The sequence below is a fragment of the Leptonychotes weddellii genome, chromosome 7 (assembly GCF_054177405.1).
Source record: "Leptonychotes weddellii isolate Sample4059 chromosome 7, ASM5417740v2, whole genome shotgun sequence".
Lineage (NCBI taxonomy): Eukaryota > Metazoa > Chordata > Mammalia > Carnivora > Phocidae > Leptonychotes > Leptonychotes weddellii.
In genome coordinates this window covers 6,706,987-6,725,035 of record NC_138375.1, presented here as the reverse complement: position 1 = coordinate 6,725,035, position 18,049 = coordinate 6,706,987, and the positions used below count along the sequence as shown (strand labels likewise).

The following is an 18,049-nucleotide window of genomic DNA, read 5'->3' as shown; positions in this document are numbered from 1 at the left end:
AAGCTTGATGTGGAATCTAGATCCACCATCAATGAGCTGGGTGGCTTTAAAAACCTGCACATCATGCTTCCCCATCTTTGAAGTGGGGGTGTGAATAATTCCAAGGTTTCCGAGAGGAATCGACGAGCTGGTAGAATCAATGCCTTGTTGCTACTAGTGTTTTCAGTTGTTAAACCGTATACACTTGCTGACACGTGACCATTTTTGACCTGCAGAAATGGCAGTTTCCTACATTTCATGTTCATCATCGATCAAACAATCAATCAGAGGGCTCGGAGGGGGAAGAAAGGACATGCTGTTCTTGAGGCAGAGGGCAAGGAACAAAGACTGGGGAGCCACACCATGGTTCTAAAATTCTGCCATATCTACTCCAATGGCCAAGGGGCCCAACCCCATAGAAAGAAGGGAGAGCAGGACATCCCCTCAGAGAAGGCTGCAACTATCTGGGAATAAGAACAATAAGAAGTTGGGTGGCCAAATTCTGGGTAATGGTGACTCTGCTGTGCAAAACAGCTTGGTGTTTCCTCAAAAAGTTAAACATGGAATTATCACGTGACCCAGCAATTCCACTCCAGGGTATATAGTCAAGGGATTGAACACAGAGACTTGAGCAGACATCTGCGTACCAATATTCAGAGCGGCGTTATTCCTAATATCTAAAGAGTGGAAATCACCCAAGTGTCAAGCAATAGATGAACAGGTATATGAAATGTATGTCCATACAATGGTGCATTATTCAGACATAAAAAGGAATAAAGTCCTGACACGTGGTACATCATGGGTGAACCCTGAAAATATCGTTAAGTGAAAGATGACAGACACAAAAGGATCAATACTGTATGAATCTGATTATATGAGGCACCTAGAGAAGGAGAATTTATAGAGACAGAAAGTAGAACAGAGGATACGAGGAGCTGAGGGGGTTCATGGGGACAGAATTTCTGCTTGGGATGATTATAAAGTTCTGGAAACAGATAGCAGTGGTTATACAACATTGTGAAAGTACTTAGTGTCACTGAATTGTACACTTAAAATGGAAAATGTTATGTATATTACCACAATAAAAAAAATCTATCATAAAAGGAAAGAGGCAGGGGCACCTGGGTGGCTCAGTCGGTTAAGTGGCTGCCTTAGGCTCAGACCATGATCTCAGGGTCCTGGGATCAGTCCCAGGTCTGGCTCCCTGCTCAGCGGGGAGTCTGCTTCTCCCTCTGCCCCTCCCTCCCCGCTCATGTGTACGCGCTCTCTCTCTCTCTTTCAAATGAATAAAATCTTTAAAAAAAAAGGAAAGAGGCAGAGGCTGGGTGTCCTAGGACAGCCATGTCCTGGTGCCGTTCACCGGCAAACGCAGGTGCCCATCTCCACTGGGAATTCACTCACCAGTAAATCCTCAGTCACCTTCCCTATGAGAATCTGCTTGCGCTCAGCCTCAAAGGTAAACATTATGGACCTAGATACCTTTAGAATCTAAATAGATCATTACCGTTCAAACACGGGCTCCTCCCTTCAGAGCCCGCAAGGCACGTTACGGGCCACCGGACCTAAGAACGTGCGGTGGTTGTTGGAATAGAGCTGGGAGAACCCAAGTCCTTTGACATCTTCCTTAAAAAGAGGTTAGTCTGTGGAATTTAATAAACAAAACAGATGAACATAGGGGAAGGGAAGGAGAAATGAAATAAGAAATCAGAGAGGGAGACACACCGTAAGACACTCTTCAACGCTAGGAAACAAAATGAGGGTTGCTGGAGGGGCGGGAGGTGGGGGCTGGGGTAACTGGGGGAGGGACGTAAAGGAGGGCACATGATGTGAGGAGCCCCAGGTGTTACATGCAACTGAAGAAAAACTAAACTCTACCCCTGAAACTAACAATATACTATATGGTAATTAATTGATTTTAAATAAATTAAAAAAAAAAAAGGTTAGTTGGATTTTCATCTCAAAGGTGAAACACAAATAAACCTAAGCAGTAGGTTTCACTCTTTCTTCCTGTGACTCTTTCTCCCTTTCTCCCTTTAATGGGTACTGACTGGGTGCTTGGGGAAAGCCGTCAGGGAATAGAAATTCTAACCCCTCAGGGCATCGAAGTTGTGCTTGATTGCCTGTAGTCAAGAATTTTGAAGACCGATTCCATCACTGGTAGCTAATTCAGAGGGAGTAAACTGATTACGGGTAGTATGCTTCTAGAATGTTAAAAATAAAAATGCCTCCCTGGATGGGACCAGGTTCTGTGGAGGTGAAGGCCCTCAGGGAGCACGCTGCAGGCGCATCTTTGGGGGATAGCCATCCCTCCCAAATATGAGTGTGACCCGAGTTTAGTTCAGCTAGCTCAGCTGGGCAATTTCACCTGAAAACAAACGACTCTTTGATTTTGTCCATGCTCTGTGTTTTGTCACGCTCCAGGGCTCCACCCCTGCGAATCACAGCGGCTTCGTCCTGCTGCACACCCAGATCTCCCAGCTGTGGTGAGAGGGCTGCTTCTCAGGTGCAGGTTGAGTGCGATGCCTCCCAAAGAGTTCCCAGCAGGGTCCCAAGGATGAATAACTCCCTGTCTCCCTGGTTTTCCAGGAAGAGAACGAATGGGCCTCTTGTGAAGTAACTCTCCAACGTGTTCTCTTTGGGGTTTTAAATCATATCTAAAGAGAGCAAAAATTTAAAAAGTGGAACAGTGTGGACAAGCCAGTGGGGACATCCTGGGGAAGGAACCTGAGGCCCGTGGGGCTAAGCCCTCCGAAGGCCAAGGTCAAGCGAGACCAGGGCATTTTCTGCCCCTCAAGTGCAGAGCATCCTGACAGGAGTGTGAGCTGTAGAGATGTCCAGTGATTCTTTCGCTGGAATTTTACATTTCTAATTGGATTTCTTACTTATTGCAAATAATGTAGAACTGAATAACAAATGATGAAGAAGAAAATCATCCAAAATTCATCATCTTAATAAATCAGCAATTTTTATTTGCCCATGTTCCCATTGAAATGTTGTAAATAAAAATACTTAATTTTGTATCATTATAATCCTGACAAAGCTATATTTTTTATAAATTTCATTTCCTTTATTATGTTAAGCATTTTCTTGCTGATCATTGTAATAACTACAGAATATTCTGTTGAGCTGTTATATAGCACAGTGCCCAGAAACAGAGACATTTAGAAAATATTTGTTGAAAAGATGAACTAATGTACTCTACTTATCTATTTCCTTATCTGGGGAGCATTGGATGTGATTTCATTTCTACTTTTATGAATAATATTTAACAGAAATCTTTGTGATTATTGTTTTTCCTACCTTTTGCATAATTTCACAGGGAAAGTTCTCAGAAATAGGATTCCCAGGTCGGTGCTATAAAAATGCATTGGCAAATTGCTTTTTAAGGAGATTGTATGGATTTGCTGCATTGCTGGTTAGCAAAGCACGCGTCTGCTGATTTTTTCATATCTTGACCAGCACTGCTATTTAAGATTTTTTTTTACATGTACTAATTTAATAGGTGCAGAAAGACTTCAATTTGAAAATCTTTCTCTTCTGAAAGAATGATGGAGTAACTTCTGCTTTTCATCTTCATTTTATAAGCTTTTTCCCGTGACCTGACATAGAACCTAATCAGCTTTTCATGTTTCTCAATAAACCTCACTTCACTGAGTTAGACACCTTCCAAGGGAGCTTGTGGGGCATCTAGCACCTGCTCTGTTCTGCAGAGGACACGTTTAAGTCACTGGACTCTCCTGAACCACCCTGAGCACAGAGCCTGTCAATGCATGCCAGGTAGGAGGCTGCAAGGTGACAGAAACGCTCTGAGACATGGAGCAGAAGCCGAAGGCTCGGGGCAGCTTGCGGCTGGCAGGGAAGGCTCCCAGGTGGGGGTGCACTGGGGCCATGAGGTTGTTACTGACCACCCTCGCTGGAGCCCTGGTAAGGGCTTACTACGGGCCGGGCTCTACCCTCCACATGTCCCAAAGGTTAATTTATTAAATCGCCCCAGCAGTGTGAAAGGCAGCCTCAGTTTCATCCTGAGTTTCCAGATACGGGAACAGGGCCCTGGGAAACGTAATTTGCCCGCAATGCCTCAGCTGTCAGCATCCAGGCTCGGGAGATGAGATCCCACAGTCCCTGCTCCGAGGGCTCCCCTCGGCCAGTGCTGAGGCGCAGGGAGCCCCGAGGCTAAGGTGTGAGTCCTTCCAAGTCTTAACTGGAATAAGATTTGCACAGATGGAATGTACAAATGTATTCAATGGTTACACCCTGTCTTCCTATTTGTTTTTTTTTGTTTTTTTGGTTTTTTTTTAGAAATTAAGATTAGGATACCCATAATGATGATGATGACGTGCACTTGACTGGCTTGATCCTAATATTTTGAAAACTGAGACCTAAGGCAGGTATTATTGATCCCATTCCAATGAGGAAACGGAGACTCGGAGACTGAGAGACCGGCCTGCTGGCAGAGCTTCTAAGTCACGGGTACAACGCGCTGGAGAGCAAGGCTGACCCCGGGGGTGCTGAGGGCCAAGTGCAGGGTGAGGCCAGGCTTCCGGAGATGACAGAGGAGAGGCAAGCAGAACCTACCTGCGCAAGAAGGTGGACATGGAGGTCAGGTTCAGGGAACGTTTGCTTCACAGAAGACCAGCGATAGGAGGAAGAGCCCTGGGCAGGAAGAGGTTAGACCAACTCCACGTGTTGCTGGGCCCTTCTAGAATAAGAACACAGGGGACTGAGGGTCCAGGGCCAGCTGGAGTTCAGCTTGGCCAGAGAGGGAGCTGAGGAAGGAGGTGGAGAGGAGGTGGGGAGGGCCACCTGCAGGGCCCGTGGGTCGTTCCCATGGGGCAGGCAGCTGAGGACGGAGACGGAGTCACGGGACAAGGTCAGGGTCTGTGCTGCAGCAGCCTAGTGCCCAGGCGCTGCTGGGCACCCTGACCCACAGACAGGCTGAAAAGTCCCCTGTAGCATCAGCATGGAGGACACTAGGGTCACATTATATGGGTGACAAGACCCAGGATGAGGGGGTGTGTAGGCCCTCTAAACAGAGTTGATCCCCCAGGACCCACCACCCCCACAATCTGTTTATCGATGGCCCCTGCCCCCTAACCCCCACTCCGTACACACGGTTTTCCTTCACCCGTCTGGGTTTCTCGGTTTCAGGTCAACATTTTCTGGAAGGGGACGTGGAGGACACCTTTTCCTCATGGTGCTAGACTGGGTCTCTCCACTTTGACACTATGGATATGTGCTGGGTGACCTTTAGGGCAATGGGGGCTGTCCTGGGCGCTGAGGGACGCCAAGCTGGGTGTCTGGCCTCACGCTTTAGAGGCCGGCAGCGCCTCCCCTCCCCACTGTGACATCCAGCTAAGTCTGCAGACATGGCCCAGTGTCCCTGAGGGCAGAATCCCCCCTGGGTGAGAACTGTGCTAGAGGGACCTGCTCTTGTCCTCTACAAAGGGAAGTGGGCACATAAATATGTAGACTAACAATTTCATAGTTTAAAAGTCACCGGTGACTATTGTTCTACAATTAAATAATAGAGCATTGGTTGGGTTTCTGTGAATACCACCTTCCAGATAAAACTGTGAATTGTGTCATTCAAACCAGATTCAAACTCAGTCTGTTTTGGTTTTTCTCCCTGAAAATTACCCCAGGACACGTCCTCTCTGGCTTCGTACTCCAAGCCATCGTGTGTCATCTCTCAATAACAGCTACTGGACCCCAAAGTGAGGACATCTCAGTGGTTCATGGTGCATCCCTGCATCTGCAGGTGTTGTAGGGTTTAATAAATTGGTGGGTACAAAACTCAGTGCTGTTGGGACAAATTGCAAGAGAAGGGCAGCTTTGCACATGGATTAAGAAGTCAGTGGATGCATAACCTCTTCCTTTGATTTGTAGTTCTGCTTAAGGAGCATGCTGTCCTTAAATCCCAGACGGCACTATCTGATGATCTGAGTGGGTCGGTCCAAGTGGGGCCACCATCCAAATGGGGAGGCCTGCAGAGCAGGAGGGCAAGATTCGCAGCTCCTCTGATCCAGACATCTGCGTGTCTGTTTCTGGGTTCACTGAGGGTGTGGACAAGCTCCCACCAGCAGTTAAGGGCGACTCTAGCCCGGTTGTCCATCATTGCTTTAGACACGTGGAGGGAGATGTCCAGCCAAGCAGGCGGGGCTGTTCGTCTCCTCCCTGAGAAGCCAGCTGTGGCCACTCCAGACCTGGGGACAACCCTACCCTCTGAGGAGGGCTCACAGCAAAGGAGCTTAGGGACTGAGCCTTATCGGATGGGAGCTGTGAAGCCTCAGGGTGAATGCTCTGGAGACTCTGAAGAATGTTCATGTGACAAGGAGGGAGAGCGAGTAACGTGACTATGTTTTACGTTTTTTTTTTTTTTTTCACAGCAGAATACCACTGGCACTAAGGCCACTGGGTTAAAATGTAAATATAAGGCTTTCACCAACAGAAAGATAAACTGCAGATTGATGGAATTTGGGGTGGGGGAGGTCTTTCTGAGCAGAACATTAAAGTCAAAAAATCCATAGAGCTGATGACATGAACATTTACAATATCTCTGCAGAGAAAACATCTCAGTGATAATCATCAGAATATTAGGAAACTATCCCAACATATATAACAGAATTAATATTAACAAGGTAAGAACTCCCAAAAGCAACAAGAAAAAGACAAGTGTGCTCAACAGAGTAGGCAAGAGATACGGAGTAGGCGACTCAAAAAGATCCAGAAAGTGCATGAAAAAGCTATAATCAAAATGCAGACTGGAACAACAGTTGGGTGGCACAGTGGTCTAGCGGGCAGGTGAACCAAAATGGAAGAGCGGGGCGGGGGCTGGTGAGCGTGGCGAGCATGGGTGAGCCCTCCACGCAGGAGGGTCTGACAAGGGCACAGCGAGCTGCTGGCCAAGGTACCTAGAGAGTTCACAGCGTGGACACTCTGCCCTCGCAATCCCGCAGCTAAGTACTTAGTAGCAGGAAATAATGAGATCAGCGCCCCAGATGAATACGGAGAAAGCCTCATTTCATTGACGTGTGGTGCTGGGTGGTGCTGGGTGACATGCCGTGCTGGGTGGCTCACCCTTCGGGGGCTATGGAGGCTGTCCTGATACACGCTAACCATGTGACAGGGTTTTTGATGAAAGTGAAAATGTGGGAAACCCTAAATGACTGGGAGAGTGTTTACATAAACCACAGCTGAACCTTGCAATGCAATACTCCTGCGTCTATTAAAAATATTTATGTTGACCCACATGAGGATGTTTGTAAAACATTAAATGCAAAAAATAGATAATCAGGTAATATAGATGATGTTATTTGTTTATTTATGGCTCTCTTTCTGCCTTCTGACCTTCTGCCTTATATTCAACGCTGGGCCTTGGTCTGAATTCCCCTGACTCTCATGGGGCTCTCTCTCTCTCTCATTTTTATCTCACACATATCCCGTTTCACTCCTGCCCAGCTGCTCCCTGTGGGATCCTGCTCCTTCAGGCTTTTGATAGGACCCCAAAATCAAGTTCCCAGAAGCCGACTTGAAAGCAAAAGAGGCCTATCGCGTACCAGCAGCTATTTAAAAATATGTAACTCTGGGGGCGCCTGGGTGGCTCAGTCGTTAGGCGTCTGCCTTTGGCTCAGGTCATGATCCCAGGGTTCTGGGATCGAGCCCCGCATCGGGCTCCCTGCTCAGTGGGGAGCCTGCTTCTCCCTCTCCCACTCCCGCTGCTTCTGTTCCCTCTCTTGCTGTGTCTCTCTCTGTCAAATAAATAAAATCTTTAAAAAAAAAAAAATATGTAACTCTGGTTTCTTGCTCTCCTGTTCAAATCCCTCCATCGTTTTGTTTTCATATTCAGAATAAAAGCCCTACTTTCTCTGTAGTTCATAAGATCCCATGAAATATGAGCCTTCTCTAAATTCTTTCTGATTTCTTTCCTTCTGTCTCTTTTCCTTACTTGGTCTGCATTGAGTACATTAGCCTCCATACTGTCCCTAGTTAACATACCAAGGCTATGTCGACCCCAGGGACTTTGCTCAGAAAATGCAGCCTGGCTCTCTCCCTCGCGTATTCAGGTCTCTGCTCTAATGTCACCTCCTTGAAGAAGCCTCTCCGGATCATCCCATGTGAAACAGAACCTTCCCCCATCCTTCTGTGTCCTCAAATTCAGCCTTATTTTCCTCCTAGCACCTCAACTACCACCTGATAATAACTTACGCATTCAATTGTTGTTTATTACCTTTTCCCAACCAGAACAAAAGCTCCATGAGGGGGAGGCTTTGGCTTGTTCTTTGCTGCATCTGTGGTTCCTAAAGGAACATCTGGTCCATATTTATTGGTGGAAAGAAAGAGAGGGAACAGTAGTAGAAATGAAAAGACCAGAAATGAATTTTATCAGTGGTGACGAAGGAAGCAAAACCTACGAGGGAAAAGTTTTAAAAATATGAGAGACTGCCCTGACCAACCTCGTAACAACAAACTGGAGGACCCCGGGACCCTGGGATGCTGCTCTGCCCCGAAGCTTCCCTGGTGGCCCCTGTAAGCAGTGGGGACAGCACGGATTGGCTGGGGTGGGGCTGGAAGCTCCTACAGCAGGCATTCATGACACAAGCAAAAGAATCACACAAATACACATGCTAAAAAGCTGACAAATGTTGCAAACCTCTTAAAATCCAAAAAAACAACATGAAATTATTATTCGTAGTAGTAACAGTAATTGACAGCCTGCCACTCTGCAATGCTCATTTCTCTGGGTTTTTTTCTCGGCACACTCTTTTATTGCCTCCTCCTATGAAAATAATTTTGTAACATCATTTTCTGTAGAGAGAATAGAAAACTAATTCCATCTTTCCTCTAGCAAGGTTGACAGAAATTTGTTTTTTATTATTGATAGTTTAGAAAAGCTTCTTTCGGCACCACCTCTGATAAGGGGTACGGCCACAAAGGGTGACTTCCCCTCCAGTTTCTTGCTCCGTGGGTCCTTCCAGCAGGACTGGGGAGGTGTGCAGAATCAAGGGAAGCTCTCAGGGGCCCTGGGTCTTTCTGGGGACTGGCATGGGTGCAGGATCAGGCTAAGCCCTCGAAACCTCTTTCCCCTGTTCTCTTGGGATATAACCTCCCACGGCCACTGCTTAGGTGGCACGTCCAGCTCCCCACCTCCAGGCCTTTGCTAGATCCCCCACCAGCAGGGTGTCAAGGTGACCGCTAGGCTGGAGGTGCTGAATCCTCCCTGCATCCCTAGGGCAGGACACAGGCCAGTGGAAGCCTCATTCTCCTCATGGCAAGCCCACCACTGAGTGGGAGCCAACCTTGGGACGGGTAGGAACAGCTCAGGAGCCCGCAGGAGGGGCAAATGGGACTACTTGCTGGCACAGGCTTGACTGCTGTGGTTCTGTTTCTAGGTGTTCTTCCAGGTGTGTTCTCCCCCCGATGCTTCCTCACTGCAGCTGGAGTCCTGGTATTGGCCCTCCCTCCGTCGTCTGCATCAACCCCCCTCTCACGCTTTGTACCAGGAGACAAGAACGTTCACTTTGTTTTTACATTGGCCATTTTACTGTTTATTTTTTTAGGTTTGATGTCTATTTTGTTCCTCTGTTCCTCTATGACTGTCTTCTTTCATGTTAAGTATATATACTTGAGGGTGCCCATTTAATTCTCTTTGCATTTATTCACCTGTACATGTTTTAGTTACTTCCATTGTGGTTGCTCTGGGATTACAATTTACATCTTAATATATAGCAATCTAGCTTAGATTAATACCAATTTAATTTCCATAGTACAGAAAGATTTTGTTCTAATGCAGTGCCTTTCCCTCCCGCTCTTTTGTGATGTTATCATCACAAATTATGTCTGGGTTCAGGCACACCTCAGAGATATTGCTGGTCTGGTTCCAGACCACCACAATAAAGCACAAATTGCAATAAAGTGAGTCAAATGAATTTTTTTGGTTTCTCAGTGCATATAAAAGTTATGCTTACACTATACTGTAGTCTATTTAGTGTGTAATGGCATTATGTCTTTAAAAATGTATACACCTTCATTAAAAATTCCTTTTTTGCTAAAAAATACTGACCATCTTCTGAGCTTTCAGTGAGTTGTAATCAATGATCACAGGCCACCATAACAAATATAACAGTAATGAAGAACTTTGAAATATCATGAGGATTACCAAAATGTGACAGCCATGAAATGAGCAAATGTGATTGGAAAAATGGCATGATAAGATTTGTTCAACTCAGGGTTGCCACAAACTTTCAATTTATAAAAAACAACAATAGCTGCAAAGTGCAATAAAACAAGGTATGCCTGTACACTGCATGCCCATCAACACACATTTATCATTATTTCTTTATGCTGCTGTCATTTAAATTAGATAAGAGAAAAAGTTATAAGCAAAACATATGTTTCCACTGTCTTATATTTACACACATTTTTACTTTTATTAGTGCTCTTTATTTCTAGATTCACATTGCTGCCTAGTAGCCCTTCATTTTGGTCTGAAGAGCTCTGTTTAGTATTTTTTTGTGGGGTAGGTCTGTTAGAGACAAATTATCTCCAATTTTTAAAATATGGGTGACACATTCAGTTAAGTGTCCGACTCTTGGTTTCAGCTCAGGTCACAATCTCAGCGTTGTGAGATCAAGCCCCGTGTTGGGCTCTGCGCTCAGCGGGGAGTCTGCTCAAGATTCTCTCCCTCTACCCTTCCTGCTCACGCACTCTCTCTCTCTCTCTCAAATAGATAGATCTTAAAAAAACAAAATAAGATATGAGAATATATTAGTTTCTCCTTCATTTCTGAAGGATAGTTTTGCCAGGTATAGAATTCATTGTTGGCAGTTTTTTTTCCTTCATGGCTTTGAATATGTCATACCATTGACTTCTGGCATTCATGGTTTCTGGTGAGAAATCAGCCATCAATCTAAATGAGAATCACCTGTACAAAATCAGTCACTTCTTTCTGGCTGCTTTCAAAATTCTCTCTTGGTCCGTAGTTTTTGACAGTTTGATGATGATGTGTATGTGTGGATCTCTTGAGTTTATCCTACTTGGAAAGCATGGAGCTACCTGGATGTGTAGATTTTTGGGAGTTTTAGGCCATTATTACTTCAAATATCTTTTCTGCCCCTTCCTCTCTCTCCACTTCCTTGGAGATTCCCATTATTCATATGTTGAGAATCTTGACTGTGTTCCAGAGGTTTCTGAGACTCTGTTCATTTTTCTTCATTTTTTTCTCCTCTTTCTGTTTCTCAGACTGGATCATCTCAATTGGTTAGCTTCAAGTTCATTTATTCTTTCTTCTATCTGCTCAGATCTGCTGTTGAGCTCTCTAGTGAATTTTTCATGTTAGTTATTATACTTTTGAACTGCAGAATTTCTATTTGATTTTTTTTTAAGATTTTATTTATTTATTTGACCGAGAGAAACACAGTGAGAGAGGGAACACAAGCAGGGGGAGTGGGAGAGGGAGAAGCAGGCTTCCCGCAGAGCAGGGAGCCCGATGCGCGGCTCGATCCCAGGACCCTGGGATCATGACCTGAGCTAAAGGCAGACACTTAATGACTGAGCCACCCAGGCGCCCCTCTATTTGATTTTTTAAAATTTATTTCTATTTATTAATATTCTCTATTTGATGAAGCATACTATGTTCTTTTAGTTCTTTATGTATGGTCTTCTTTAGCTCTTTGAACTTATTTAAATAATTTATTTAAAGTCTTTGACCATTAAGTCTGATGTCTGATCTTCCTCAGAGATAATGTCTATTGATCGCTTTTTCCCCCTCTGTGTATGGGCCATACTTTCTTGTTTCTTTGCAAGTTCCATAATCTTTTATGTTGAAAATCAGACACTTAATATAATGTGGCAACTCTGAAAATCAGATCGTTCTCTGCCTTCATCCTGGTTTGTTGTTATTGCTGTTGGTTGTTGTAGCTATTGTTTGTTTAATGAATTTTCTGTGCTAATTCCACTTCAAAAAAACTTGTGTTCTTTTTCATGTGTGGCTACTGAAGTCTCTACTCAGCTCAGTGGTTGGCTAAGGATTAGACAGAGATTTCCTCAAATGCCTGGGTCAGTAAGCCCCAGCTTTTGCCAAAGGCTCTGTACATGTTTGGGGACAATCCTTCAACACGCAGTCAGGCAGTTGACAATATTGCCTTTGCCTTCCCTTCGTGCTTGTGCAAAGCTTCAAGGTCATCCAAAGGTGAAAGCTTAGGACCTACTCAGGTTTTTCCCAAGCATGCACACAACCTAGGACATGTGTATGCCTCTATCATACACATGGTCTTCTAAATTCCCAGGAACACATCAGAGCTTTTCTAAGCCTGGCTTTTCCTCTTAGGTTTGGTCAGTCTATAGTTTATCCCCACTGTATCCCCCACCTCAGGCAATTAAAAGTTAAACATGTCCCTTAATGGTTTTCAACAAATACCCCTTGGAGAGAAGGCTCTTTGCACTGGGCAGCTCTAAGTTAGGTCAAAAATGGATAGCTTTGCAAGTAAGATCTTTCACAGAAGCATGGGAGAGGTCAAATAATGAAAGTTCTTTGGAACTGGGGCTTTGTGAAAGCTTCAGCTGTATTGTTACCTCCGGTGGCTGCCAGGTTCAATGGGAACACAGGCTTCCATTTCACATGGTTATTGTAGATCTGGAGAGCAGAGGATGGGAGTAGGGCAAGTTAAATACTACAGAGATCACTGATCTTACTGAGATTTAGCCAGTTATCCTCCAATATGCTCCTCAGATTACTCCACACCTTTGGTTAATTTCCAGAGTTCTCAAAAAGTCAATTCTGACCATTTTTGCCACTTTTCTCATTGATTTGATGGAGAAGAGAATTTCTGGCAAAGAGAATTTTCTGCCTTTTTCATTGATGTCATTTAACTTTTTCTTGATACATGAAATATCTTAATCATGCTGCCTTTATGTAGCCTCAGCCTGATCTGCTGGCTCTGTTTCTGAAGGGGATTCACCCTGAATCTTGGTACTTGTCTACTTATCTCTAGACCTAAGTTTTCACTGTTCTATAACATGAGTATATCCCTAAAATAAGTTGGAGTAAAATGTGTGCTTATTGAGGCACCCAAACTAGTATATATATTAGCCCCATTATTATTTGCATACAGAGGTTTTATAGCGAAGGATTATTCTAACTGAGGCTGCAACTGACAACATGAGCATCACCTGTGAGCTTATTAGAGATGCACATTCTCAGGCCCTAATCTGATTTATTAAACCAGAAACTAGGGGGCCCATGTAACTGTTTTACCAAGAACTTCAGGTAATTTTATGTTCATTAAAGTTTAACAACCATGGGAAAAAAGAAAAGCATATAATTTACACCAATTAAACATTCTGATCACCCGAGTAACCCTTTATTCTCTTACCTCCACAAAATTAAGTGAGATTGGATGAATTACTTATTCTTACTTATAAGCTTTATATCCAAATCTGTAAAGTGATGGGGTTAATATATAATCAAAGAGACCATGGGGTTGTTTTGTTTTGTTTTCTGTATGGCATCTGAATTATAAATCTTGCTTAGAAGTACCTTCCCCACTCAATAGTTAAAAAAACAAAAGCATAGATAGCTCCTTTATCTTATTATGTCATTAAATGGATTTTAACTTTCATCTAGATTTTTAATCCATCCTTAAATGATTTATAATTTTGCATAAATGCATATATATATATATACCTTTTTAAAATTTTTTAAATTGTTAGCTATGTGTCCAAGTATCATTTATCATTTATCAAAACTTCAAGTATTTTTGGTTTGGTTTCTGGATTCTATGTTCTGTTTTGCTCAATTTGTCTATTCTCATACCATATTATTTTGGTTAGAGTAGTTTTAACATACATTTAAATATCTAGAAAAAAACTCTCTATAATGCTCTTTTCCAAAACATTCTCAGAAATTATCACGTTTATTCTTCCATATAAAACATGTAATCAATTTGTCTAATTCTAAAAGCAAGGTCAGAATACATAAACAACCATTAGAATTTTGATTGGAGTTGCATGAAATTTATGCACTGATTTGAGAAGCATTTACAATGTTCAGTCTTCCCATTCAGGGTTATGACATGTCTTCATTTACCAAAGCCTTCTTTTATGTCTTCTGTAAAATATTAATAGTGAAAGATGTGTTCTAGTCTTATGACATCCTTGATAAATTTATTTTAAGTCATCTTAAAGTTTTAGTAACTGTCATGAATGGAATCTTTTACCATTTCATTGCGAATTGGTTGTTACTAGTATCTAGGAAAGTTCTTAACTTTTTCAAATATCTATCTTATGTAATGATATCTTCCTGTGGTTGTTTTTTTTTTTTTTTATGAGTTCAAAGATGTTTTCTTTTTAGTTAAACCTCCTGAGTTTTCTAGGTATAAAATCATATTATCTGCAGAAAGTGGTCCTGTCCTGTTTTCACCTCTTTTCTAAAATTTACACCATTCACTTGATTCTGTCTTATCCCATTAACTAAAACCTCCCAAACAAGATTGAATTTTAGTGGGAAGTACCCTGTGCCTTGTCCTGTTTCCCACTGCTGTAGGGATGCATTTAGGATTTTACAATTTCATATCATGTTTTATAATGATCTCTGGTATCATTTAAAAATCATTTTAAGGAGTTTTTATTTTATTAGAAGTTCTTAATCAGTAATTTTATTGTACTTAAAGTCCTTAATCACACAATTTCTTCTCAATTAGATCAAATTTTTTTCAGGATCCGATGGTAATTCTTTACTCAAATTATTTATTAATATAATTAACTATATTGCTGGATTCCCTAATGTTGAACCATTCCGGCAAGTGTGGATTAAAACTTTTGTGTAGTGGGTGTAGTAGAAGGTATCATAAATTACATTAAATGATAAATGAGAGGCTCAGAGAAAATATTTGCAATACAATGCATACTGTGTAGCATGTATGTTATATATAGATACACATACTATAGAATATTAGGTGATCTTTACTAATTAATAAAAAAGTAGAAAATAGACAAAGGGTGTGAACATGCAAAACACAGATGAAAAATAGAAATACCCAGTAAATATTTGAAAATATACTCAATCTCCCCAATAATTTTTATTTTTATTTTTTTATTTTTATTTTTTTTTAAAGATTTTATTTATTTATTTGAGAGAGCGAGAATGAGAGAGAGTACATGAGAGGGGGGAGGGGCAGAGGGAGAAGCAGGCTCCCTGCCGAGCAGGGAGCCCAATGCGGGACTCTATCCCGGGACTCCAGGATCATGACCTGAGCCGAAGGCAGTCGATTAACCAACTGAGCCACCCAGGCGCCCTCCCCAATAATTTTTAAAACAAATTCAAATGAGATGCAGTTTTGCTTTTCAAAATGGCAACATCTAAAAGGACTATTCACATTCTCCTTCTCCCTCTCCTTCTGCCCCTCCCCCCACTCGCACACTCACACCCTTGTGTGCTTTCTCTCCCTCTCTCTAAAGACCATTCACATCAAGTGCTAGAGAGAATGGGAAAAATTGGTGTCTTCATGCATGTGTAGTGGGAGTATGAGTTAGTATAACCTTTTAAAATATAATTTCATTTCCCATATTAAAATTTTTTTAAATGTATATATGATAATCCAGCAATTTTCCTGCTGGGAACCTATACAAAAACCATGATGTGAGTTCGTACAGACAAATGTGTCAGGGTTTTCACTGCTACCTTGCATATGAGAGTTAAGATAGGAAAATCTCTTAAATGTAAGTCAGTAGGGGCTTGTTAAGCAAATTTTGGTGGAGGATTCAATGCCATGGAATATTATGGAGTGGTTAACAGGAAAGAGTAGGTCTAAGCTAACTGAGTGTGTATATCAGAGCTCCATTCTGTTTGTTTTTGTTTTTGTTTTTTTGGTTCCATTCTTAAATATAAAAGTACATCATTGCTTTTATGTATGCTGTATATAGACTCTGGGGCTTGTTTTAATAAGGATAGGATAACCAGGATCAGACCAGGTGATTGGTTGCAAGTAAGAGTAGCTAATTATGGTAGATTTAGCAGGAAAGAGTAGACTGAGGGACCCACAGTATCCTTGAGACATCTGGAGAAATAAGTTCACTGCTTCCAGAAATTGTGCCCCACGCCATGCACAAGAATGGCCTGATGGTGGGACCTTTGCTGTCACTGAGCTGGGCGTGTTACAGTTTGCACTGACACCAGGCTCTATCACAGCTGCTGCTGCCCCGGGTCCCATGTCAAGGGACTACCCAGGCAAGTACTGCTGCCTCAGGAGCTAGATACCTCTACCGGAAATGGATTCCACTGGATCCTCCTTCCTTAGGCTGCTTCTTCCCAAAGCAGAGCCTGTGTGTGTGTGAGGACCAGCTTGATGGAGCCTGGAAACATTGGGGATTCCACTGCCAAGAGCTAGGACCCCAAATCCTCTCGGTTTTGCCTTGGGGAAGTGGGGCTCACAGAAAACTCTACCTCCTTCCTCCCCCCCACCAATTCTCCAGCCCCTCACCTGCTCTCCTACCAGAATGTTACCTCCACAAGGTAAGGGACTGCAGTAGTCTGAATGTATGCATCTACCCAGAATCCATATGTTGACATCCTAACCCCCCAAAATGATAGTATTTGGAGGTGGGGCCCTTGGATGCACTTAGATCAATCATGCAGGTGGAACCCTCATGAATGTGACTAGTGCCCTTATAAAAGAGGCTCCACAGAGATCCCTCATTCCTTCCATCACATGAGGACACAGCAAGAACTTTTTGTTAGATATTGAATGTGTATAAACTACATGGGTATTCATATACAGGTTTCAACTGGTTAAAAAAATGAATGAATTCTGGACATTTCTTTGTGGCTGATCTGAGGACTACACAGCTAGAAGTGGATTACACTGGGAAACACAGAGCAAAGAGCAGAACCCACTTAGGAACCATTAAGAGCTATTGGAAGAATGTAGGTGGATAACGTGACCCCAAGTAGGCAGATAAAAAGAGTTTTGAGCCACAGACAATGTTGTACAGAGATGCCAGAGGCACCTATGATGAGTCTGCATGGTCGGTTGTCTTAAGCAGGTCCGTCAGTGGGGTCAGGCCATGGGGGACTGGGAGCTCAATGGAAGAGACAGGTATGGAGAAAAAGTCCACGGGACCAATAATGCAATCAGCTTCCTAACATGTTTGGGTGATAGGAGTTCAACAGGAGGCGGATTCCACAGGAAAGAAGCCCGCCAAGGACTCCAAAGGAAGCAAATCTATTCAGTACTGCAGTCCAGCTGGTGGTCATCCCTTGAATCCTTATTTACTGAAGATCTGTGATGTGCAATCACTGGGTTGATGCTTCCGACTGTTGGAAGGAAATGCAATGTCATACAGCGTTCTTGCAGAGAAATTGCTCATGGGTTTGCAGACTTCCTTCTGACCACACCAAGACTCTTTGCTCAGAAAACATGCTGAACTTTTCCAGCTTTGATTGAAACAAAAAACTCCAAATGCTTGTATTTCTTCATCTGGCGTCTTATGCAGCAGAAAACATTAGGCTGCTTTAAAAACATACCCTGAGTCACTGTTGGATTCTACCACTGTGTCAATATTAGTTAAAAAGTTGGCATTCTGTCTTGTTTCAGCCACCTCTTTGATTACTAAATCGGATGTCTTATCGTACCTTCACCTTTTGATGCGAATTTCTACAAGCCACTACAGTTCTATCAAGCATGGAAAATAAAGGTGAGCGTTGTTTCCATTATTCATTCTGTGCTTGACACGGGGTGGAACATCACAGGAGAAATGAAAAGTAAGAATCTGCCACAAAGAACGTGTGGTCAGGAAAATCGTGAGAAGGGCTGGATGACGTGGTTTATACCAGAGCCTAAAGGGAAACATGTTCACGGGACAGACATTTAAAGGAAGAGGACACTTGCTCTCTGTTATTCCGTCAGGGGCAGGAGCACCAGGGTGGAAAATAGAAAGCTGTGGACAATCATCGATCTGGCAGGGAGTGAATAACAGGACAGCGACTGCCACCAGGATTTGAGAGGATTAAGGTACAAAGGAAATACAATAGTTTGTAACTAGATGGCTTCTGCTCTTACAAGTGCAGGAAACACGA

At 43.0% G+C, this 18,049-nt stretch overlaps 1 long non-coding RNA gene across 1 annotated transcript in view; it reads left to right on the top strand.

Moving 5' to 3' along the window:
• The window catches only part of LOC115937144 (uncharacterized), a 177,648-nt gene extending 160,017 nt beyond the window's left edge, over positions 1–17,631 (top strand). Inside the window, exon 6 of the long non-coding RNA XR_014146760.1 lies at positions 17,568–17,631. This is a non-coding gene — a long non-coding RNA (uncharacterized LOC115937144). The remainder of the gene's footprint in view (positions 1–17,567) is intronic.
• The last annotated feature ends 418 nt before the right edge of the window (positions 17,632–18,049 follow it).